This window comes from Artemia franciscana, chromosome 6, assembly GCF_032884065.1.
Source record: "Artemia franciscana chromosome 6, ASM3288406v1, whole genome shotgun sequence".
In the NCBI taxonomy this organism is placed as follows: Eukaryota; Metazoa; Arthropoda; class Branchiopoda; order Anostraca; family Artemiidae; genus Artemia; species Artemia franciscana.
The window spans coordinates 11,287,338-11,314,763 of record NC_088868.1 but is presented as its reverse complement, the minus strand read 5'-3'; positions in this window follow the sequence as shown (position 1 = coordinate 11,314,763).

The following is a 27,426-nucleotide window of genomic DNA, read 5'->3' as shown; positions in this document are numbered from 1 at the left end:
CCTGTCTTTTTGCATCCCAATTCTTCATTTTATTTATATTGAATGAAAAAAGAAGAACATTCAAAACCAAGCAGTTGGCCTGAACAAAAGGAATTATGGGCCTTAAGGGTGTCCATTCTCGGACAGAAAAAAAAATCTTTTTACAAGCCTTGTTCTGTGGATAAGGGTTCTCTTGACCCAGTTACTTACGGATACAGGTTTGAAGCTTTTAAAAAGACTGTCAGTTCTATTTTTAACTAGCCAATAGGAGATGTTTACATTTCTGCACCCACACCCCTTTCCCAAAATATAGTACTCTGAGTCCCCTTGCCCTCCTGGAAGGCTCCCTGAAAATTTTGAGTTGATTCCCTGGTCGTTTCTAAGATACTAAATATACGTTATTTCTATGTTCTGGGTGAATATGCTGTCTTTTGATCTACCTCGCTACTCCCGGTAACAGATTTTAAGTTCCATTTGGCCTAATAGTTCTAAGGCTTTAAAGCAGATCGAAAAGGTGTATTTTTACTTCCATATCTCCTTCTCTAAATAAGGAACCGGAGGGACCTTTCCTTCTCTCTCCCCCTTATACTCTAAAATTTTCAGCCAAGTCCCCACCTTTTTGTTCCCAAGATGTCACAGGCAGGCTATTTTGATATTCTGGATACACATTGTGTCTATGCACATACCTCTACCCTACGCAAAGTTCTTTTTTCCCCTAACGTCCCCGAAGTTTCAGTTTGATGCCCAAATCCAGTCCAGGGATCTTACAGATTTGCTGTTTAGTAGCTTCGTATCACATGTGGGTTTGGATTTACCTTGCTAGTCCTACTTAGATGTTAAGAAATCTATTTTCAATAGGGGCTTCCAGCGGAAAACGTTTTTATTGTTATTGATTAAAGACAGCTAGTTTAACCATACCCTCAGCACCAAATTCTAAGTCCTCTTGCCTCTCCCTCATACTACCTGAAAAGAAGTGCATCCCACAAGCTGTTCCTGAGATGTGGTAGACATACTATTTTTATAGTTTGAATGCACACTTTTTCCTTATGCTTACCTCTACCTCCTCCCGAATTAAATTTGTGAGGTTCACATGACCCCACAATACCTCCTAAAAGTTCAAAATGTGTCCCTCTTGGGACTCTTGTAATTTTGCAGATATTCTATTTTGTTAACGAAAGCATATATAATTTTTAGAATTACAATACTTTCTCACCATGAATAAATTTTATTTCCAAAGGGTCATGAAATGTCACAATTTTTTAGCAGATTTTGGGTAAAATATGTTAATACGTTCTTAACCCTCTATCCTAAGTTAACATTCGAGTTCTAAACGTCCCCTCCCCCAAAAATAAACTTACCGAGAGTTTCAAACTGATATTTCAAACAGCTTCCAATTTAGTGCAGGCAGGCACTCTATTTGGATAACCTGGTGACACCTGATATCTTTTGATTACCATGCTGCTTAACTATGAATAGATTATAAGTCTTGTAGTAGCTCATAGTGCGTAATCGTTTTGGTTGACCAGAGACAAACTTATTTCAACTTCATTTCCCAAGCTGTTCCCAAGATATGGCATGTATGGTATTTTTTATTTAACTTTGTCCCTTCCCGCAAATCAGAATTCTAGTCCACTTACCCCCCTCCCTTCTCAACTCTCCCTGAAATTAAAAACTTGATACCACAAAATCTTATAGATTCTATCATTTTGATAAACTAGTAACTCATAGGGCCTTTTGATTTAGATTGATACATAACCGTGAATAGATAATAGGTTATAAAGGAAATGACAGTTTTGAAATGTTTAGATCTATCAGAAACCGAAATTGCATAACCCTCTTCCCCTCCCGAAATAGAACCTTTGAAGTCCCCTTCCTCCCTCCCCTTCGCTAATCCCTTCCCATACAATACCTGATAGTTTCAACTTCACCCACCATTCTGTTGCTGAGATATTGCAAATATATTATTTTGATGACCTATATACACATGGTGTCTTTTGATCTTTCTCTCGTCCCCCTTAAATCAAAATTTGATATCCATTTGACCATCCTCCACTTCACGTTTCAGCTTGATCTTCCACGCCATTTCTGATGCATTGCAGATAATTTAAAAATTCTGGTGCACATGGCATCTTTTGATTTATTAAGGTACCCCTGTTGTTACCAGATTATACTCTTGTGAAACTCTGGCAATACTGGTCTAGCCAATGATCCCCAAGAGTTTCTACTCAAACCTGCCTATGAACACTGGCTTATTTAAACAAGATCGGGTTCAATTCCCCCTGGGCTGTGGGATAATGTAGACCCCGGAATTTTACTTATTAATTTTTAATTGTTCATATTTCTTTAAAGTGAGGGGGCGGATCCAACATCTTTTTGTACATTAGCTTCCTGTTGGCCCAAGGAATTAAAGCCGTCGGTTCTTACGGCTCATAAAAAATGGCCCATTTTCTGATTTTTACTTTTATTGTAGGCTAGTCGATAAAATATATGATGAAATCTTCATAAAATATAATTTTGATAAAACACAAGCAAAAGAAAATTTGGAAATAAGACTTTATTCTAAGAAATCACATAATAACTGTTAAAATCCGTTAAAATTTTCTTTTAGATCTTTTTTCTAACATTGAAATGGGACAAATAACAATAAGACACACTGTCACCTGGGTCATTAACCATTGTTGTGAACTATGATCGTCCTCACAATTTATACGGATCTATTTTACACAGAAATACGCCATATTAAATCAATTATCGATTGACTAAAAACTAGTAAAAACACGATTTCATACAGAATTGGACTTTCCAAAGAAAATCTAATTTTGATGATCCATCAACCCAACAGGAATCTTCAATTTAAATATACTGTGTTTGACCGACCAGTCAAATATTCAACTCTGTTTTTTTTATATATATTTTCCCGAGACTATTTTTTTTATTATTAAGATCTTGAGACATATGCTGATAAAACAAACAGTAACAACATTTTACCTGCCAGGAAAAAAACGTGCCCCGTTTTTGGTCGCGGGAACACGTCAGTTAATCAACATTTTTCAACTACAACAATCTAAATAGCTACTTGAGCTGGTATTGGTCACAAAAGTCTTCTGTCTTTTCGTCGCTTATGCTAAATAAAGCATAAACTGAGTTGTGTGTATTTAAACTAAATTCGGAACGGTTTCTTAACAGCCTTTGTATTTAATTATAATGTATTCAAAGTCAAATTAATAAATCATTTTTTACAGTCTAATTCGTCGGCAGTAGTTTCTAAATCTAGCAAGAATCGAGGCAACTTTGCGAAGATTAATGTTTCCTAATCAGAATCTTTTTTATACGTTCTAAACTACTATAAAAAATAATTTTTCCTTGATTGCCTTATCAAATTAAAATATGATCTTTTTTGTGTTATTAAGAAATCACATGGAATTTAAAATGTTCTCATTCCAATGGGCGGGGAGGATTAAATCCCATATTCGATCAGCAGTGAACAGAGTGAAAGTGGGAGCAGTCCTACCTTTTTATGACAATAACTGACGCAGTAAATAAATATATTCAACCTATTTGACAAACTTGTTGTGCCATACGCAATATAGCAATACCTAGAGGAGCAAAAAAAAAGAACTTTATGATTTTGAGTGCCAGCGAATAGACAATTAGAATAACATTTACACAGATAACCTCATTAATACGGGGTGTGAGTAATTCGTAACGTACTTGGTTCTCATCTGGAATATCCAATTTTTTTCACTTTTCACAATTTTTTGCATTTTCATTCGCCTGTTCTTTGCATTTTTTTTTCAAATATCCATAATCTCCTAAGTAGCACCATTATGGTAAATTTTTATAGAACAAACATATAGATGATCACAATTATTTAATTTAAAAGATTTTTCTCTGCAAAAAAGTTCTCTGAATTAGTAAAGAGCAACATTAAACCTAAGATGAGCGGCAATAAATTCAAAGATTAATTCATGCGTACGGAAATAAATCACTATCAATCAATAACAGAAGGTCATATCAAACAGAAATTACAATAAATAATCCACTTAGTCTTTAATCAATCAAAAACCACAGCAAACAGAAATAGGGCTAACACACCCTAGGCATTGTAAAAATCAGAATATCATTTGCACTTTACTGAAAATAATTCTTATTTTGAACCGTGAGTTGCATTTGTCATAATATCAAAGAAAAAAAGAAAGAAGATGATATTAACCACGATTACATGAAATGCAGATTTACAGTTTGATATATATTACTTTTCGTTCTCGGAAGTTTCGGCAACTTTGTGCTCATTACTGTTAAAAAAACCAAAACGTTTAAAACATATTTTGTTTTCAGTCAAGTGCAAATGCCATTTTGGTCTTTACAAGGCACAGGTGTCTCTAGCCCTACTCTTGTTCGCTGTAGAATTTGTTTGTTTTAAGTTTAGCTCGACTATTTGTTGCTATATCTGTTCGTTTTGGGTTTCACTTATTTATTGATGGTGATTTATGATCGTTTTACAATTGAATTACTGTTTAAATTTGTTTTCGCTGGAAATAGGTTTAATGTTTGCTTGAAAAGTTTTTTTTTTATGGAAAGGGTTTTTTTTTAAAGTAATTTCCTTTTCGCTCTTAATTTTTTTACGGTAAAATAAAAGAATATTTGAAAACCTTGTTGGTTTTTCTATTTAAGAAAAACAATTTTTTTGTATGCTACTTATATATTGGACAAAATTTTGCCATATATTTTTACAATTGTTTTACAAAGGAACTTGGTAGAGATGGGTACGTATAGGATATTATAGGACTGAAGCCCATCTGAACACTATCATGCTATAACCCTGAATATAGAGAAATATTAATCGACCACCCCCAAAAACATACCTCAAAAGTTTCAAGTTAGCCGTTCCAGAGATATTGAATATTCGTTCCTTTGACCATTTGGATATGCATAGGGCCTTTAATTCAGCTCAACATCCTCCTCAGCATACCCTTACAGTTTCAACTTGACACTATAACTACTACTACTAATAACTCACCACAGCACCAAGCTGCCTGAGGCAATCACAGTCACACACACTCCGCATCCATCCCAGACTATTCAAAGCCTCTCTCTGTATTTCCTCCAAGGAAGCTCCTAATTCCCTTAACATTTATTTACGACATCCTCCTAACGCAACCGTAGATGACCTGCTTTCCATCAGGCCCTAAATGGTTAACAGAAAAGAACTTCCTTTGGTAATCTTTCAATCCTTCGTCCGCAGAGCATGTTCTGGCAAACGCTTTTTTCGTACAACTCACTGCTTGAAATATGGTCAGTCATAAGGGTACATAAACAATCCATAATTAACTTCTCTGGAAATACTTTAAAAAAAAATAAGGCAAGTAATCAATTCTGTTATCAGACCATCTTCTCAACCTCGTTCTGTCCCTTAAAATGTTTTGATTGACGGCAAGATCTTAGAGTGCAAATCAAAAGTTTAAGACGTGTTTATCTCCTGTTTTATTATTGTTGACAAAACCACAGCCTCTTGTGTAAGTAATTCTACTTTTCTGCCTGATTTTAGGTCTTATTCTGAACATGCTTGGTTTAAATTCATGGTCAGGATAAAATCAATAGTCAGAATTGTCATTGTTTACGAAGTTCTTCATCTTCCAGCCCAGACCATATTCAAACTAAGGTTTTGAATTTTGTTCTTCTTGGCATTGTTCCTACCCTCAAGAAGGTTGTCAATATTTCTTTTGAAAAAGATGTCTTTTCAAGTGCAATAAAGTGTACTTCCGCTATTATACTTTTAAAGGTGAATGATGGAATGATCCTGAAAATTATCGTCCCATATCTCACATATCAATGTTTAGCAATATTTTTGAAAAAGCTCTGCTTTCTCTAATTCAGGATTCTCTTAATTCTAATTATTGTGTCGTAATTTTCAGTTTAGTTTTAGGGAAAAGTACTTAAATGACCATACATATACAACTCTCATGCATCATTTGCATTCACCTCTTAACTGTATTTTGATGGCCACTGCTCTTTTTCTTGATGTTCAAAAGCACTCGACTCATTAACAAATAATATTCTTCTTTTGACATTGTCTCATATTGGCAAAAGAGGGAATGTTTATTATTGATTCATTTCATGTTTATTTGGATAAGTCATCGTGGTTGATACACTATTTCGTTACCCTTCTGAAAAAGAGCTCGGAGTTCCACAAGGATCTGCTATTGGTCCAATAGTCTTTTTAATTTATGTTAATGACCTTGTTTGTGCTGTAAAAAAATTCAAAACTCTGCCTCCTTTGTGAACCAGAATCTACTACTAAATTCGGTAGAAGCTCTTATGTTCCAGAAGCACTCATAGCTTTGTCTGTATTGGTAAAGCCAGACCACATGTATAATTATTATTGTCAATTACTATCCTCTTTTACAGCTTTGTTCGATCCTGCGTTTCATGCTTTCCTGTTATAAATCTATCAACCTTTCCCTCGTCATTGAATTCACTTTATAAATTGTATGATAAAGGAAAGATTATTATTCAGGAAACTTAACTTTCTTAACTTAAACCGTTGCTTGATTTGAAATCTCTTTATTTTCTGGTATGTGCTTCTTTCACTTTTATACATCTGCATAGCAACCTTACATCTACCCTGTGTAATATTTTTTTTTCTTTTTCCTTTTTTTCTTAGGAAGTTGACTTATAATCTCCTCACGTCTAATAACTCAAAGGCTCTTCAAACTCCCACATTACTTATTTCAAACCCCCTAATAGCTTGTAACATAATCTGGAATACGCTACCACAGTGGTATTGGGTCAGCATGGGTGGAAGATAAAAAATTTGCATATTCCAGCCGGAACATAATGCCGAGTACAAGCAGTACTTAATTTGCTTAACGGGTTTACCTAGCAACAATATCTGGTTATGAGCCTCCCTAGCAAACAGATTTCTTATGAATACAAGCGGCACACCTCATTTCCATGTGAAAGCCTGTACATACTTAATATTCAGTAATCCCATGGCAATTCTATAAATAGGTTTTGATCTGGGTTGAATGAAACCGGTTTACATTTTTATAAATCTCCTACACTGAGTGAATACAAAGTGAGATTTTAAATGTGTTATATTAAAAGGTGCACCAAGAAGGTATTTTATGCGTATTGTATAATACGAACAGAATTTTAATGTGTCAAAAAGCGACAGACCTGCTGCCTCTGTTTTCTTATGAGGTGTGCTTAGGAAAAGTGAACGGGTGAACTTTTGTTGTAAATGAATCAATTATTATGACATTTTTTCAGAGGGAACTTAAGGTCATCCGAGTTCCACCTAAAAGGGCCCCCTATGCCCCTCCCCAACGTTTTGCATTATTTTTTGTAAGCTTTGAAATTTTGTTTTTATTTTTTTGACTCAGAAATTTTTTCAATTTCTTTTTGCAGCGACTTAGAAACTTTTTAAACTCATTTTTTCATGTCTTAAAATGACATTAAATATACTCGTAGCAAAAGAAATTCACTTGTGATTTTTTTGAAATAGGAAATGAAGATAATAAGCATATGCTATTTGTGATTTTCGTATTAGAAAAATAATATTTACAGTTTCATTCTTGTTTTTTTTCTTATTACAGAAAGTTTTTCAATTTTTTGGGGGACTTGGATATTTTTTCAACGGCTTGTATATGACCCCACGTGGTAACCAGATTCTTTTTATTTTAGTTGGAGGAGTATAATTTGACGCTTTTCATAAGTCCGAGGCAGGTGAATGAGCATTTTCCAGAGTCAGAGGTTTGTTTTTCCAAAGTCAGAGACAGGTAAACGACATTTTTTAAAAGACAAAAACATACCATTATCTTTTCAAAAACTTGAAAAACAAACGAAATTTCTTCAGGACACTTAATGTCAAAGACATGTGAATGGGATTCTCAAAAGAAAGAAACGAATGAAAAAGATTTTTCAATAATCGGACACATATCAATGAAAATTTTCTTCAAAGTAAGAAACATGTGAACCAGATTCGTTTTTCTAGTTAGAGGCATATGAATTGAAGTTTTTCGAAATATCAGAGATAGGTGAATGAGAATTTGTTAAAGGTCAAAAACATAAAAAGGATTTCCAAAGTTTTTCATCCAAGTCAGAGTAACAAGAACAGAATTTTTTTTTCAAAATTCAGTAGCATGTGAATCATACTTTTTTCAAAAAGATGAAGAACACACAAACATAATTTCTTCAGGATTCTTGGATGATATTTGAATAGAATTTTTAAAAGCTAGAGACGCAGCAAAAAACTTGTCAACAATCGGACAGGAATTGGTTTTTTTCGGACAGAGACGTACGAACTGGATTCGGTGATGATTGAGTGCATTTTCTGTTAATCTTTTTTCCATTTCCCCTGCAGTTGATTTTTCTGGATCGGGTTAGGAATGTTTATTTTAGTTAATAAAGTCATGCGCTACCCTCTAAATAGCTAGTGATTTTAAAGATCTTTTCAGTTGGCGATTTGATTTGGTTCCTTTACATTTTCTGTTGGTATATTTTTTCCCATTGTTCCTTTCTAGTCATGATTTCATACAGGGAAAATATACCGAAGTTTTTTTTCTGTTGATGTAAATTTGCTGTTAGATAAAAGTACTGAAAACAACATCACATGTAAGCTCCAAATTAATAAACGTCTTTGTTTCTTGAATCGTCTTAACTTCGTCACTACGTCACAATCAACAATCGACTTTTTGACAATCTGGATACACACCGTGTCTTTTATTCAGTTTTAAATGCCTTTTAACTTTTCCTCAAAAATATTACTGAGACATTTCATTTTTATTTCGTTTCAAAAAATAAATGAACTTCCTACAACAGCTCCTTCCATTACAATTATTTTACTGAAAAGAAAAATAAGTAAAAATAAAATAGTAATACATAGGGTCAACTTTGCTTACTGCTTAACCAACGCTATTGTGATATAAATGATAGTATAGTTTTACATAATATTAAGGTATTTCTGAAGGGACCCTTAAATGGGGATGGAGGATATCTAAGAATCAAAAAGTTTGTTAAACCCAATTTCTTTCAAAATTTCTAACAGAGGAACTTCAGATGAATTGAATGACTATTCGGTTTATCGTTGATTTAGGTCCTGCCCTACATTCATTAGAAGAAAAATCACAAAAGCAGTGTACTGTGAGAAAATGGAACCTTATCTTTTAAATTTTATCACGAATTTGCCAGAAAATGTACTGTGAACAAATGGAGATGTAGGAAGAAAAACAACTTACCCAGCTGGAAATAAAAAGATTTAATCGGTCCAAAGTGTGGGCTCAGAAAAAGGCTCCTTCAAATAAACTCTGTACAAAACTGAACTTCCTAAATGCAAAAACAGTGAAAAGGACAATGTTTGAAACTTTAATTAAACTGTAACTTTCAACACAAAATAAACTATCTAACTATCGATACTAATAAACTATCGACTGCCCTAAAAAACAGTTCTTATGTATGACATTGCTGTAACAATTTCTTTTTTTCCAGGTTCGGCAGTGACAACAAGTACTGGCAACAAATCTGACTGCAACTCTAACCCAAATTATTTGAGTCCCCCAGAAACCTCAATAATTTACTCAGGAGAGTTGGGAAGAATGCTATGGGCCATGACCTCAGAAGCTGGCAGCTCGTTTGAAACGAATGAAACCCGTGCAGATTCGCATTTGACGGTAAAGACTAGTCTTGATTTGGAAATGATGCAGTGCATTCCTGACGCTCCTCATGTGTCAGACACTCCTATTCTGAATCTTGACGTGTTCTTTCAAATTAATGAACAAGGCTCTAGTGCAGATCTTTCTGTGCATAATGATTCTGCCTTAGGTGCAAGCAAAACTACCATTCAGGATGAATCCGAGAACTTTTATGAGCTAGGTATTACTGGTGTTGCATCTGCTTTTGAACTTAGTGGAATAAAAGAGAATGGGAATGCCTGCGCTAATGAACGTGGTTGAATAGAAGAGAATGGGAATACCTCTGCTAATAAACTTAGTGGAATAGAGGAAAATGACAGTGCGTCTGCTGGTGAACTTAGTGTAACAGAAGAAAGTCCTACTGCCCAGGGAAAGAAGAGGAAGAGAAGACCTTCCAGCTGGAAAAGATACATAGCAAAGAAGATGTTGAATGCTGGCATTAAACACATTAGTAGCAAAGGGAAGACTGTGCCACAAAGGACTATGAAAGGGCCTTGTAAGTGCAGGATGAAGTGTTATGAAAGAATTCCAGAAGAGACTCGAATAACCATTTTCAGGTCTTACTGGGAATTGGGTGATATTAATAGACAAAGAGATTACATACTTCAGCAATTTAGTCAAGCCAAAAAACTTTCTACGATACATAAAAGCGATAATGATAATCATGAAGAAGGAACAGAGGGACAGAACAATGACACTGAGAAAGCAGAGAGGAGGGTGTTTTCAGTAGCGTATTCCTTGTGCATTAATGAGGAGCCTGAGAAAGTCTGTCGACTGTTTTTCGTAAATACGCTAGGAATTTCTGAACAGATGGTGAAAACTGCGATGAAAAAAAAAGTGCCTGGTACGGGAGCTTCGAAAAGGGATGAAAGAGGTCGAAAAGAGGAATCCCGCAGATTCACCGATATAAGAGAACTTAAATCATGCAGGGAGCATATAAAACTTTTGAAAAAAGTCCCAAGCCATTACTGCAGAGCTAGATCTAAATCTCAGTATTTGGAAGATGGGATCAAGAGTCATGCTCACCTTTATAGACTCTATCGAGAGTGGTGCCTGGAAAACAATAGACAAGCTGCAAGATCCGACAAATACAGAGAAATTTTTCAGCATGAGTTCAATCTCAGCTTTTTCCGTCCCAAAAAAGACCAATGTGACAAGTGTGTTGCGATGGAAAATGCTAGCCCTCAGATGAAAGAACAGTTGACTATACAGCACAGTGAGCACATCAGAAACAAGGAAGAAAGTAGAAAGTCTATGGCAGAGGAACAAGAGAGAGGAAAGATGGACCCTGAAAGGATTATCATAGCGTGCTTTGACTTGCAAAAGGTCCTACAGTGTCCGCGTGGAGAAGTTTCTTCCTATTACTATAAGTCGAAACTTGACTGTTACAATCTCAGTATCTATAACTGCAATACTCGCGAAGGAAACTGCTACATGTGGCATGCAGGCACTGCTAAAAGAGGCTTGTCAGAAATCGGGAGTTGTGTTTACAGCTTTATTGTGAGTAAGGTAGTAAAAGGAGCAAAAGAATTCGTTTTCATAAGTGACAATTGCGGAGGGCAAAACAAGAACAAGAACCTTGTTTCCCTTTATTTACACTGTGCCAGTAAATTTAACATAGTAATTACTCGGATGTATCTTGAAACCGGGCACACGCAAAATCAAAACGATTTGGTCCATGCTGTCATCGAGAGATTTGCTAAGAACCAAACAGTGTATGTGCCTTCTCAGTGGTTTCAGATTGCAAAAAGTGCATGTTTGAAGAATCCTTACAAAGTAAAGGAAATGGGGATGTCTGATTTCTATGATCTTGATAAGCTATGTAGAGATACTAGTGATAATTTTAACGTCGATATCAACGGGGTTAAAGTGAACTTCACAGAAATCCGAGTGTTGAAAGTTGATTACACATTGCATGACATGATTAGTGTTCGGACCAGATGGGTAGCTGAAGACATCAAGATGATTGAAACAATCAGGAAGTCAAGAAGGGGGAAAGCTTCAGCGAAGAAGTCAGCTGGGTCGTGCAATTTGCAAAAGCTGTATTCTGGTCCATTTCCAATTCGCGAAAGAGTGTACCGCGATATTCAAGATCTTTGTAAAAAAAGAATTTGATTCTTGAAGCTTACCACCAGTTTTTCAGAGACCTTCCGTTCGATTGTTTAAAAGAAGGTTCTGCGGAGTCGGATGATTCTGATTAACTTTGTTTTATTTTTCACTTTTGATACTTCGAATAGTAATTTTTCATTTTGTCATACTTTGATTATGAATTAAAATAATATATGGTCAAATATTTGATATAATACGGACATAGGATGGACTGTGCCGTCTTTCAGCATTGCTTCTCAGATCTGTAACTATCCTATGTCCAAAAATTGGACTTGGGATTGTCTCGTTCTGATGTAGATAATATGACTACCATCCTATATCCAGTTTTTTCGACGTTCTGACCTAAGTAGGTCAAAAATATCTTCACTAATACATAGCCAATACGAAAGAAACTCTACAGTCCGGTTGTTCCCCTATAACCTCTTTTTGAAGTACTGGAAAAATAATATTAAAAACTTCAAATAGCTCTCCTGAAAAGTAGCGGTTTTGGACGTAGGATAGTTTGAATCGACGCCCATTTGGAGGTAGGATAGTTTCATTTTTGTGTAGCGGTGTGTTTGTGGGTCTTACTCTGTCTGTTTGTATGTATTTTTATCTCTCTCTGCGCCTGAGTGTTTGCAAATGTTTGCTTGTCCCCGTGCCTGTCTTTGTGTGTTTAATAGGTCTGATATTCTGTGTTTGCATGCGTTTTTTGTGTTTCTCTGTGTCTATATGTCTGAGTGGCTAATCCCTTGTCTCTCTCACTGTGTCTGTATGTCTGTGCGGGTGTTTGCATGTCTCTTTGTCTGTCTTTGTGTGTTTGTATGTCTGACTCTGTATGTTTTTATGGTCTTTAGTCTCTCTCGCTCCTTGTGTCTGTGTGTCTGAGCGGATGTTTTCATGTACCATTGTCTGCCTTAGTGTGTCTTACTCTGTGTCTTTGCAGGAGTTTTGTTTCTCTCTCTCTCTCTCTCTCTCTCCCCCTCTCTCTCTCTCTCTCTCTCTCTCTCTCTCTCTCTCTCTCTCTCTCTCTCTCTCTCTCTCTCTCTCTCTCTCTCTCTCTCTCTCTCTCTCTACCTGTATGTCTGAGCGACTATTTCTTGTCTCTCTCTTTCTCTGCCTGTGAGTCTCGAAGGGTATTTACTTGTCTTTTTGTCAGGCTTTGTGTGTCTGAGCGGATGTTTGCTTGTCTCTCTCTCTACCTCTCTCTCTCTCTCCCCTCTCTCTCTCTCTCTCTCTCTATCTTTCTCTCTCTCTCTCTCTCTCTCTCTCTCTCTCTCTCTCTCTCTCTCTCTCTCTCTCTCTCTCTCTCTCTCTCTCTCTCTCTCTCTCTCTCTCTCTCTCTCTCTCTCTCTCTCTCTCTCTCTCTCTGCCAATGTGTCTAAGCGGGTGTTTGCTTGTTTCCGAGTCTGTATTTGTTTGTTTTTATGTCTGAATCTTTGTGTTTGTAGGTGCTATTGTCTCTCTCTGTCTCTGTGCCTGTGTTTCAGAGAGGCCCTTTGCTTGTCTCTTTCCTTGTACCTATGTGTTTGACTGGCTGTTTGCTTATTCCCTTGTCTTTCTTTGTGTGTTTGTGTGTATAATTGGATGTTCGCTTGTGTTTGTGGGTTTCGGGAAAAAAATCAGCTCATTTCTCTCAGACTTTGGTAAAAGCCTTGTTAACCTATCCCCCATTTCAATATAGCCCCTTTGAGCCCACTAGTAGTATCTTTGTCTCAGAAAATTCCTTTTCTTACATTTCCGACTTTTTAATAAAAATTCTAAGTGTTAGACTTGCTAGCATACCCTAAAAGTAATAGAAACATAACAAAGTAATGCATAAGATATTTTTATTGAAACAAAAATGCGGAGATTATATGAAAATCAAAATGAGTGCTTTGAGTTCACTCCATAGAATACTTCATTATTTTTTCTCTTGACATGGAATATATTCCATTTTGGGGTCATTAACGAATTTTAACATGGTTTTAGCTACAATTACATCATACATTTCATCATTACCATTATTTGGTTCATAGACTGTATATTTGGTGTACGACTAATGGTAGCAGTAATGTTCACGTGTGCTTTTTTCACCAAATCATCCTTGTATTTCTTGTTGATACTGTTTACTATTTATCTTTTTATTCAGTTTTTGATTTCAGTGTCTATGACCATATTATTTTTACATAGTTTTTAGGTTTGGCCCATAGACAAGGTTTTGATTATGATATTAATTCAGCAGTAGGCCTTTCTTTTACCCTTAGCTTTCATTTGAATACTAGTACCAGAAAGATGGTTATATGATCTAACAACAATGAACGTATTACCACCAGCAGTAGCAAGAAGCAGGCCTTCGTAATCAACTAATGTTGATTACGGTTTTATTACAGATTACGGACTATAGTTTTATGTTTGTAGTATGAGCACTAGAAGTTACTCTCGTATATCGACCATCATTCAAATAGAATCTTTCGTACTCCAAAGGATTGTAATCTCTCAATATCATGACAACGCATGCATACATTTCCAATAGTGTCACTATTCGTTGTTTTATAGTTCAAGTATTTGTCTTTGTCAGCATTCAACGCAACGATCCTGTGCACACACTTTCTTCAAATATTTCATATTCACTTATTTATAAATGCTGTAGCCTATGCTTTTATCTTTACAATGCATAATTAATATTGATCAAAACATATAATAAATCGTCTGCTTTCGACATCCATCACGGAGTGCTAAGGCGTTGGCCGCATAAAAAGATTCCGACTTATAAAACGCTCTTCAAAGAAATGTGGGGTGGGGTGGGGGTAAAAATTCTGGGAGGGGAGTTGTCATTGGGATCCTTCAGAGGGGCCTAGAAGGGGACATGGGATCTGGATGCGGGACTTGGGGGCTTGGAAGTGGATATTTGGTCCTTGATGGGAATGTGAGGGCCGAAACTCATCCGCACGCCTTGTAATGGAACAGCGATGTGTTCAGTACCATTACATTACAAAAAAGATACCTGGTCGGTTGTAGTCTTAATTCATTATCAATAAGCAATAATCGGCTCGATTACTGCATAATTAGAGTACAAAAAGATGTCTTCCAAGTGTATAATAATAATTAATATAATAATAATAATTAATAATAAATTATTCCAGAAAAAAAGCCCGTGGGCCATAGGAAAATTACATAATACACAAACAACAAATTAACTACATTAAATTAAAACTATTTAAAGAAAACGCTCCCGATGCACCGCTGCAATCCTGACAAACCTTGCTATCCTTTTAATACTCAGGAAATTTGTATCATTCATTCTATCTACCATCCATATCTCATTCAATTTTTCTTTACCATACATCTCACGCCTCCAATCATTCAATTCGACACATTCACACACAAAATGTATTAAACTTTCATCCTGAGATCCGCACATAGGACAAGCAATAGATTCTACCTTCTCCCCTTTTCTCCCTTGATACTTTCTTTTCTCCCCAATCAAAAATCCATTTCCCCTCCAATCCAAATACGCCTTCAAATCCTCTCTACTTAACCCAACCTTCCAAAATACCTCCTCCCCCCAGCTCCTCTTTATCTGTTTATACAATTTTAACGACCCAGAACGATCCAGACTTGCCCACCATATCTGTATTTCTTGATTCTTCAATCTCTCTTGTACCTCCCTTATTACTATTTCCTCCATACCCATAATTCCCTTTCCTTCATTCCACCATTCCCCTAATCCACACTTATCTAAGATGTCCTTAATCTCCACCGGCCACCCTGTTTTACTATTCTGTCTCAACGCCTCTAAGCATGCTGCCTTTGCTACTGTAAATCTCTGCATACCCAGTACCCTAACCCAATATCCATGTAAAAAATCTGTTTATTAGACATTGTATTACTTCAAACTCACTCCAATTATTGAACAACCTACTTGGCAAACGAAGCTTAAATAATAATGCTTCCATAAATTTCCTTAACAACCGGAAGTTGCGATAACGCCATATGTGTCTGCTCGCAATGATGGAATATGTGTTTGCTCGGAATTTTGGGATACTTGTCAGCTTGGAAGGATAGGATATGTGTCTCCTCAGAATGTCGAGATATGTGTCTGCTCTGAGTATTGTATGCTATACTACTTCTTGCTAATGAAACCTTTTTGACACCGCATTATGGTTATAGGTACTCGGAAGCAAACACTATAACGAGGATATGTTACAGCTCTTAGATAGACAAACGAAGGCCATAATTCTCGTTTTTAAGATCAATGAAAATAAGGTTAAAAAAGAAAACAGCTAGCAGTATTTGTAAGCCAATATGAATGTAGCATTAGCAAGCAAGATGGACCATGAGACGAATTCACGAATGTTTCAAAGGTTTAATATATTTCATTCATATATTCCTTCTTTCATATTTGCATATGTATGAAGTTTAACTATTATCATGACTGGTTTACATATTGTTTGTAATGTTCCAAAAATCCGTCATCAAGAAAAAACTGCTCACAAGTCTGCCTCCGAGTCACTTATATGACCAGGGTGTTGCCAGAATTCCACTCCTGATGGGGTCTAACTAACTTCAAGATGCTTTATCTAATAAACTAGTCTTAATTATCCGATCATATGTTCAAAAGTATGGAGAAATGTAGATACAATTCGGTGTTCATTTTGAAAAGGTGCTCGTTTGGAATCCCCGCCTGTTTCTGGTTGTACAGCTTTCAGTGACTGTCAAAATTATAACTAGGTAAAACTAGAGCATACTACATTTGGTATCTGGCATTAAAATAGTTCTGAGTGGAGGGGGGCAAATATCTTATTCTGTTGCTTGTCTATCTGGAGGCCATCCTCAGGTGTGCATGCCGGTTTGTAATGGTCCTTTATAAGGAATAAATACGAGAAATACCAGTTCAAAGACTTGTGAAAAACTTTTAGGTTATGTTTAGCTTTTGCAAGCATACTTCAGTGGTGACAATTTACGGAAAAGTTGGAGAGGGGTCAACTACGTATCTTTTATAATTTTGGGGACTTTGTTTTATTTTAATCGCTTGTAATGAAAATAACAAAAAAAAAAGTTATTTTTCACAATCTGAAAGAGGGTGAACGATTTTGATGGGAAAAAAAGATTATATTTTATTTATTCATTCATTTTCAATTTTTTCCTTTATCTTAAGTCCTCAACAGATTTATATTCGGTGCTCTTTTATGGGATTTCAAGTTCCCCAGTAAGATGTTCATCTGCGACTATCTTTGCTGGACAAAGAATGAGCAGGGGCTAACCCCACTGTCAAAAAAGAAAAAAATATATTTTTTTTTGGCTGTATGTCCTCCTGCAGAAGCTTCTTTCAGGAGATTAACCAGGTTCTGCCCCCCCCCCTCCCCTCTTCATTTGAAGGCTGGAGCTAGGCAAAAATGGGTTGCTAAATAAAAAAATACAATATTATAGTATTTTATTACCAATTAGAAAAAACCGCTTCAAATCTTCTCCTCCTCCTTGAGAATATTTTGGTATAATTGGCCCTACTAAATTAAATAAATAGAAACCTATTGAACGATAAAATCTGAGACACTATAGCTTAACCTCGAATAAAAAGTTCACCTTTCAGTCTCTAAAATTTTATACTTTACACTGAACCGTCTTCGTTTTAGAAGGCCAAAACCTTAGCACCCCAAATTGATTTAAAGGCTTTCATCTGAACGTTTTAAGAAGGCTTTATCAAGCTGTAAGGACAGGTATTAAAAAAAACTGTGACAGTCTTGGAACATTTATTATCATTCAGGAGACGGAAGCTCTGAAGCCAACAGTTTTGGACTAAGAACAGGTTCACAACAAGCAAAAAAACAGAGAAATAACTATTATAATTTGTCGGTCTAAAGAAAAAGTTCATTGTCTTTGTATTACTCTTTAAGCAGACTGAGCACCCGGCATTCACTATGAAATTTATTTGACAGTAAGATGGATAGTAGACAAGGAGATAAAATTTACATCCCGCTCGTATTGTATCTACATTTTTTGCACCTATTGAAACATAGGATGAAAGGCTCACTTAAATACCCTTCGTCTTTTTGGAGACTTAGGGTCAAACATGCCCACCTTTCTCAACAACAAATAATATATGTAAACAATGAGGGAATTGCAGAACCTAAGCCCCGAGGGCAGTTGGGAGTTGACATCGCCGAAGACATAGTTACTGGACATTCGACTTTACTGAACAAAATGATTATTTCAAAACTTTGATTGAATCTGTTTGGGGAATTATAGGCGTGGTGGGGCTGGTTGTCACCCAATTACTTTTGGCTCCCAAAAAAATCACTAGGATTCTCAATTTCTAATCGAATGAGCTCCTTTCGAAATTTTCTAGGGAACTCCTTCTATAGGAACTGGCACGTACACATAATTTTGTGAAATGCTTAATTTGCCCTTGTTTTCTTGGGATTTCTGGCAAAAGTAGGACATTTATTATGTATCTAGATACATGTGTGAAGCCTTTTTTGGGGGATTTTACAGCATGCAATTATCCGGTCAAGTCACTGCCCAATTATTGACCCATTTTCTGTCTAACTTTTTACCCTCTTTGAAGTAATTAGCAATTGTACTGTTATTTTTTTTGTAAGAAAGTTTCCTTTCCACAGCAAAATAGAATTATCCTTGATATTAGGGCGTTTATCCCCCCCCTTTTTAGGATAGAGTACAGCTTTTAATGGATCAATTATAGAAACTATCATTTTTCATTAAAATCTACGTTTTTGCAATAAAAGAACTACCCCCCACAGCACCCATATTGCACTGTTAACCCTAAAATTTCCCTTTCAGTGGGATATAATAGATTCATCACTGGTTCTAAATCGCTATGAACATAGCCTGGGCCTAAAACGTATTTTTGAGGCTTCAGTCTTCTTCCCCCCCCCCATCCGCTACAATACTGAAGATTAAAGTTAATCCGTATTTTCCGATATACGTGCTTTTTGCATTACTAAATAAAAAAAAAGTGCTACTTTATATCTGCAGTTTCGAGGTTTTGGCCCTCCCCCCGAAAAAATTCCTGCGTACGTGCCTGTATAGGAAGTGCCTTGGTCAGAAATAGAATTTAATACATTGTGTCGCTTCGCTCTCTGCTTAGGCAGCACTATTGCGCTTCCTATGGCCTCTTTTTTCTTTTCTTATTTGGCCGCAATGTAATGAAACAATATTTCATCTGGTTATTCACGTCTAAAGAAGATCCAGTAGTCCCAGGGATACAAGTGGAAATTTATTTCTGCAAAGAGGGAGAGAAATTTTTGAGGAGGCACATTGGAGGATGCGCAAAAACCGGTATATTATATGCAGAATATAGAAAAGATGGGCAAAATTGTCCAATCTTCATTTTCTGGGAGATATCCAGGCACGATTGCCCGTTCCTATGCATGCACGCCCAGTGTGCTTTGGTTACACCACCGTCAATAATTTTTTATCAAAAGCCAAGATCTAACAATAAGGTTCTTTCTTTTTTTTAGAAAACTCGGTTTTATTTATGCAAAATGTTACAATATTGTGAGAATTTTTATTTTTTTTAGGATGCTCATATTCACCAAGGAGCTGTGGCGGTCCTGTCCTTTCTTGGGCCCAAGAAAATTTCTCCCTTGTCTCCAAAATAAAATGTCATGCAAAATTTTAATCAAATTTTCATTTATTAACAAAACTATTTACAATTTATTAATTAGTTAATCAATTATTTCTAATTTGTTATTTGAGTTACTGGATCGTTATGGATTATTTTAAGTTAGAATTACTGATTTATTTTCTATTTTCATCTTATTTTATTTTATTAATGCATTAATTATTTTCATTTACTAACTCAGCCTTCTACTTTAAAAAAAAAAATAAAAATAGAATTTCGAAAATTACAAAATGATTATAATCGCCAGCTTATTTATTTGAAACTTTGCACCTCCAAAATTTTTGCGTCCGGGCAAGTGCCTCCTATGTTGCCCCTCCCCCTGAAACAGTACCTTCAAAGGAGAACTATGGTCATCTTGATGTCTTTTACAGGGACTGGCAGTCTGCCTTACCTTGTAAGGATTTACACATTCATATTCCGAATAAGAGGCATGCCTAGGGGCGAATCTCCAACGTTTATTGGGGGGGCAAGAGGGGTCTATATCTGAATAGTCAAGGGGCATGGGCCATATAATAATTTTTCTCTCCACAATATCGAGGAGGCAACTCATCCCCTCCCAAACAGCACTCATGGGCATGCCATACTAAATCATAGTCAGTCTTCCATTAATATGACCTCAGGCGATCTTAAGAATCAATTGCCATCGAAGTGAACTTTCGCTAGTTATTGCGAGTGTAATGTCAATCATTTTCTGATATAGAAATGATTGACACATTGACACATTGTGTCTATGCCTACCCTACCCTACCTCTACCCTACGCCAAGTCCTTTTTTCCCCTAACGTCCCCGAAGTTTCAGTTTGATGCCCAAATCCAGTGCAGGGATCTTACAGATTTGCTGTTTAGTGGTGATTTCAAAAACGATGTATAAGGTCCCTTGAAAATGGAATCAGGTCAAAATAAAAAGTGCTCCATTGAAATCCGCATAGTCAAAAACCATTTGTAGCATAACTACAGTCCTACGTCTTGAACACTAAGGAAAATCTTTTTTTTTGGGTATGGGTAGCACTAGTTTGTCTCCTTTCTTCTTTTTCTTTTCTTTTTTTTCAACCAGGGCTACCGAATAACAAGAACATCATAGAGAGATGTTTAATTGTTCATTCAAAAAGAAATTAAATTTTCTAATGCCCTTTTTAAGTGATCAAAAAATTGGAGGGTGGCTATCCCCCTGCTCAAGAGACCCCTCCCTCCAAAGTCGTCCTATAAAAATATTTAGATAGCCATTTTGTTGAACATAGTTCAAAAGTTCAATGAATGTAGTTTTGATGATGATCTATCATAGTTCCTGGGGATGGACTGTACGTGGTATCCGGCGTACCGTTATAGGGTGTATCGGTATCGCGCGTATCGATATGAGGCATATTGGAATCACGTGTATCGTATCGGGCATATTGGTATCGGGTGTTTTTCAACCGTAGTTTTGTGCCTGCTATCATGGTTGCTGCAGTAGCTGCAATCATAGTTGCAACGGTAGCTGCAACCCAGTAAAGAGCCAACCATAGCCCATAGTAACCAAAAGTTGAAACGCGCATTTTGAAAAAAAATGCCAAATGAGAAAAAAATTGCCATCTGTCATTAATTCAGGAACGGTAGCTATTATTTTGGTTCATCTTAAAAGGAAAAGTTCATTGAGAAAACACGATTTTGAAAAAGAGCCTGAAACACTCGAAAATGGCTTCAGATCAAAATTGAAGTTGCACCTTTAAAATCAGTGTGGTTAAAAACCTTGAATAGGGGAATTAGACCCCCCACCTTGAACAACAACAAAAAGTTACTTTTTTTGCATTGGTAGCACTGATCTCTCCTTTTTTTCCTTTTTTTATCCAGTGCTAGCGACTTGCCAGAACAACATAAAAGAGATGTTTAATGTCTCATTTGAACGGAAATTAAAATTGTTAAAGCCCTTTTTAAGCGACCAAAACAATTGAAGGGCAACTATCCCCCCTCCAAAGACCTTCTTCTCCTAGATTCGTCCGATCAGAAATATGAAAAAGTAATTTTTCCAGCATAGTTAAAAGGTCCAGTAATCATACTTTTGGTTATTAGACACTTCATAGTCCCTGGTAAAAGAGTAGTCAGTTCCGCAACTGACTAATCCAACTAACCCAATGGATTATATTAGATTAATAAAGTTCGTGGTTCAGTCAGTACAGCTTAGTCTTTGAATAGGATGTCAAAGGCTAAGTCCTTTAAGGGTATTTTTTCAATCATGGTTTTCTGCCTTCTATATGATTATGTGGATAACTTGTATTTGTTAAGGCAGATTACGGTAATTCTTAAACAATACTATTTTTCCAACTGCACCAAGAAACTACAACGAACCACTAAAATTTGATCGATTTTGAGCTTTATTTCTTTTCTGATAGTTTCCGATTGAAAAAACTTCACTTTTGTTTTACATTTTCTTTTAATATTTTGGAAAAAACTTAAATCAAGGTATTTGAATGTGTCAATTCATTGTTTCTTTTGGTTCCCGCTGTCTTCAAAGAGAGGGTTTCATATATAGCATAGTATCAGTTATTGGCAGATATTCTGACATTTTCTAGGGCGAAATTTTATTAGGGGGATTTTCCATGGGAAAGAAAGTTTTTTGGGGAGCTTTCCAGGATAAAATTTGCAAGTGGGGTGGGAATTTCCTAGCATTTTTTGAAAACTGTCACATAAAAAAAAAATCACCTGAAAGTAAGGAAATACATTTCAACTTAAACGAACAGAAATTATTCTGTAGATAAAGGTGGAAGGGGGCTTTCCCCCAGTAAAAAAATAGATCATGGCAGTGTTTGTTTTACATTAAATTGAAATTAGACGGGCAAAAATTTATTTTAAAAAAATGTTTTTTTTCTAAGGGAAGTAAAGAGCGAAGTTGAAACTTAAAACGAACAAAACTTATTGCTTCATAATCAATCTAACATACATCGACAAAACTATGGCAAATAAACCAACTGATAATATTTCCACAGGTTTGTATAATCATAGAAAACTAGCGCTTCACTGAAAATACAAAACCGAATTTAGGTGCAGTAGAAGCAAAACGATTAAGGACGATTAAAAACTTTGTTTAAAAAAATTAATATCGAACAAAACCGGTAATAAATTTAATACATCAAGCCACTTATAATAAAGGCCCTTTATCATTCTGGAAAATCTTGTGATATATGCAGCTTTTCAAAGCACGGCTACCAAATGTGTTTCCAAATACATCTATACAGTCTTGGCACTGATTCAATTCCTGTCCAAAGGCACGCGACCCCCTTTGCGCTCTATTAACTTCTGGGTAAATCAGAGTCTCCGGGGGTGACGGCTGGTGCACACATTGCATCTGCTCCCCCAGCACGTGTATATCAATCACTTGATTCACTGATTTTCCCAACCGATTCTTCTAAACCCAATTGTGCCATCGTTGGAAATCAACAGTTGTAATCCTCAATTTTCCGAGGGAAACCTGTTTCAGCACCTGGCAATTCCCAATCACAGCCGTTGATTGAAGGGCTAAATGTGGGAATGTCAGGTTTATTTCTCAAATATGTTTGTGCAACAATATATTACTGATAAGGAAGCGGCTTAAAATCCCTTGTTACCTCCATTTCAATAGCAAAAAACATGAATCAATTTTTATCTACTTCTTATTTATTTTTACTCTGAGATCAGTCAGCCGTCTGGAGGCAAAAATATATCGTGGAAAAGCTTCCTGTGTTTAACTTAGGCAAGCCCTTATCCTGTGCGGAGGGTCAGGGGGTTTGAAGTCCCCCTGAAATGTTTGTCCGACTTGTAAGACGTATCAAAATTGAATATAAACAAATCTTTGATTCGTTTTTTAAAGTTTTTTTTTTTTTTGCAACCCTCCTTCCCCCCGAGAAAAATCCTGAATACGGCCCTGAACTTATTATTTAGTAAAATATGGCAAAGAATTGTAATAGAGCATTTTGTCTCTAGTCTTTTCGACTTTTCCACTAGCTCTCCTTTTGGATCTATATAGATACCTCTGGTCCAGCGCCAGAGTTAGAAATAATTGCTGCATTGGGAAGGGCTCAGTTTTTATATCTTAATACATTTATGTCTGTTATAGGAAAGCAGGTGCCCTGCGTTCTAAAAAAACGTGATCATCTACTTATTGGTTTCTCTATGTCGGTTTTCCCTACGTTGTAAACGTAGCGACACAACACAAGACCACTGTTACTAATTTTTTGTCGATAAAATTGCTTTGCAACGTATCAAACAACAACAAAAAAGAAAAGGAAGAAAAAAGAAAACCTAAACAAAAGATAAAGCAGTACTTATGTGCTATAGCGACCACACCAAAGAAGTAAAGTTAGGTTAATTCTAATGAAATATACCAAAATATGATGAAAATATAATACATCAGTAACAAAATTATGAAAAACACAACAGAAAATTAGTGAAAGCAAGCCACCCAGAACGTATTATATTAAATACTTAACCTAACTTAAAAACATCTACATATTGAATATTTAATTAAATTATACCTGTATAGTATTTTATCGCGCTCAGGCCAAGCAGAATATCTCCGAGTGGACACGGAAAACTGCTGCCATTACAGGTCAATAACAAAGTATGGTTTCTTTAACATGGAAGTACCGAAAAAGCTTTTTGAAAAGGTTTTAAATTTTGAACAACTACTAGTCTTACTTTAGCTAGTGAGACTTGACATCAGAAAATAAAGGACCGATGCTTTTCTGAACCACAATAGTGTTACTAAGCAAGGTGTATTTCTATCTAGACAATAAATTATTCTTTTGACTGCAGTTTTGTCCACCTTGATATCTAGATATATATTTCACTTTCCTGTGACACTTTAACAAGAATTTAACAAGAAAACAATGTCACTTATTGAAACTTATCTAGATCCACCTGTCGGATTGTTCTAAAGAGTATCACCTAAAGTGTGGTTAATGCATACCACCCAAAACATTAACAAATGCGAAGACTTCCCACGAGTTACCTAAACTTGTATCAGCCCTAAAAGCAATGACAGAAATAGTTGGATATTGTTATCTGTCGAAAAATCACTAGGAAGTCATTACGATAGCATTTTCTGAAAAAAAAATGTCAGAAGTGTAATCCATAGAAATAAAAATTATCTACAAATGTAAATAAAATTGTTTGTTTTAATCAAGTATTTAAATAAAAAGAATAGATGCAAAGTTTTTATAACAAGTATTTTACGTTTTTCAAATAATATGAAGCCTCAAAAATGCATTTTTGTGCCAATTTTTTTCTACCTTTTGGAGAGAGGTCATTCAATAAACATAAGGAGAAGGAAGAATTTGGTATATAGAAGGTAAAAATACGATGAGGACAAAACTAATGATCGTTATTCAGGATTAGATCATTATCATATTGAAAATGTTAAAATTACAATGATTCTTCTTTGCGTTCTTATGGGGCCAATCGATGAAATATACAATAGAAATCTTAATGTTTCTTTTACAATTTGAATAATGATAGCTGGACTCAGAATCAGAATTTAGCTAAGTTATGTTTCTTATCTCTTCAGGTTTTGCTGCTGAAATTTTTTTTTCCTTTGTTGCGACGATTCTCATATTTTGAAGTGTTTGTAACATATTTTCAGTGGATTCAATTCACAAATACTTGGGGAGTTAATTTTATCTTAAATACGAAAAAATGCTCCCCCCCCCTAAAAAAATCTTGAGAATTTGAGGGGAGAGAGAAAAATCTAAGGGAAGAGGAAATAAGCCCCCCAGCATGTGTGTGAGAGGAGGTGGCTTCTGCTCAACCGCCTTAATAATCTGGAATTTTATTCTAACTATGCAGTGACCTTTTAAAAATGTTTTTTTTATTATAGCCTAATAAGCTTAGCTTTTAGGTTTTTCGAGGTTTTCTTACCCCCCCCCCCCTCTCTAACCAGACAAATACAGATGCACTTGCCAGTTGATTAGTTTGAGTGTTCGTCAGATCTCCATATTCTATCAAATTGTCATCAGGACTGAAATTGTTTATTCAATTCCTCATATCTTTTGATTTGGGCTTAAACTAACAGAGGAGAGGCGTAGGTAGTTTTTTCAGTGCATGTTTTTCCCTCTAGCGACGCCACTGTATACCAACAGTCCAAAACTGACGTATTTTCCTATAAAAAAGGTTGTGACTCAAGGGTTGTTTCAGCCACCCCTTTTGGTACTAAAAATTCCCTAGAATATTTTTCAATTAGTTTATGGAAACATAAATGTTAAGTGACAAATTTTACAAGAAAAGTTAGAAAGAACATAATAATTGGGCAAGATATAAAAAAATAGGACCTTCAAATGTAAGCTATTATTTGAAGTGGCATTGCAAACATGAAAAAACTAATGTAAAATGCTATTCGTACCATTGATAACAATCCATAGGTTCGCAATATATAGCACACAATTTAAACTCTCTTTAAACCCAATAAAAAAGAAAACAAATGATAACAGGAAAGCCATTAAAAAACATACAGAATTAGAAGATCCATCTATAAAGGCAACTCATTGGTCTCATCACCTGTAACATTCAATTGATAACAATCCAAGTAGTATAGCTAATAATATAAAAGCTAAAACTGCAGAACCACACTATAGAAATACTCATAATAAGAAACTATTAAACAAAAATATGAACTCCACAAATTGATTCGTTTGTGCCTATTGAGCAGTACATTTCAAGTTATAATACGAATTCCAAATTAACGCAAGTAGTTCCTACACTATCAAGATGGCTTCATTTCAGACTTGTCTCTAAAACAATCATGAAATATTAAACGCTACCTCTTGAACGGGACTGTAAGTGAGGAGTAACTTCGGCTAATAGTTACTGAAACTCTTAAAAATTAGTTTTTGTTATACTTAATCAAACAGTTCTTGATAAAACTGTGAATAAAAAGAGAGTCGGATCAATAGTAACCAATGCTCTAAAAAACAGAGTTTCAATGTCAATAGCTACATCAATGAATTAGCTTATAATGCTTATCATAAATATATAAGATTCATCAAGTTTAGTTTTACCCATCAAAAGTTACGAGCCGGAGAAAATTCACCTGATTTTTGAAATAAGGGGGAAACACCCCATAAAATTGAAGAAATCGTAATGAAAATCACACCATCAGATTCAGCGAACCAGATAACCCATTTGTTGAATTATCAAGCTCCTATCTGCAGAAATAAGGAATTTTACCATTTTTGCCAGAAGACAGATCACGGATTCATGTTTATTTGCTTGTTGGTTTTTTTCCCCAGGGGTGATTGTACCAAAATAATGGTCCTAAAAGATCCGGAGAGGATGCATTGAAACGGAAATTAAACGTTCCAGTTCCCTTATTAAGTGATTAAAAAGATTGGAAAGCAACTGGACCCCCTCCCACGCCCATTTCCCCCCAAAATTTACCGATCAAAATTTTGAGATAGCCATTTTTTTCAATATAGGTGAAAGATTATATAATTATGTCCTTAGGTGTAAAATGACACCTAACTTTCCGTGGGAAGAGGCCTCTCAGTTATTAAATTCACCCATTGTTTACGTACAGTATTTGTTATTGGGAAGTATACAGACATTTTTCAGGGGGGAGGTTGTGCCTAGAGTAGATTTCTATAGGTAGAGTCTTCATTGGGGAGGGAAATTTCCAGGGGTTGAATATTCCAGGGGAGATTTTACACGGGGGGATTTGCGAGAATTACTACACCAAATTCTTTTTAATTGTCTTACATTCTCTTTGCCAATTTTTCATGCGGAGATGTTCCAGGGGAATTATCCAAGGTTTTTTTCCGCGTGTTTTGATTTCCAGAAATCAGATCAGATTAGAACCTGATTGGAGATTAAAGACCTTATTCAAATGAAACATTGCTAAGACTGAATCGTCCGTAAGCAATTTTACAAAGAGGGGGGATCCTCAGTGAGGATGAATCTGTCTGGAGGGAATGTGACGGGGGGATGAACTTCACTTTGGATGAAATTTCCACGGAGGAGCTATCCGTGACGAGGAGGGATATATTTCATAGAGGGTGAGCCAGATTTACAGGCATTATATAAAAAACGAACAGAAACTCTTTAT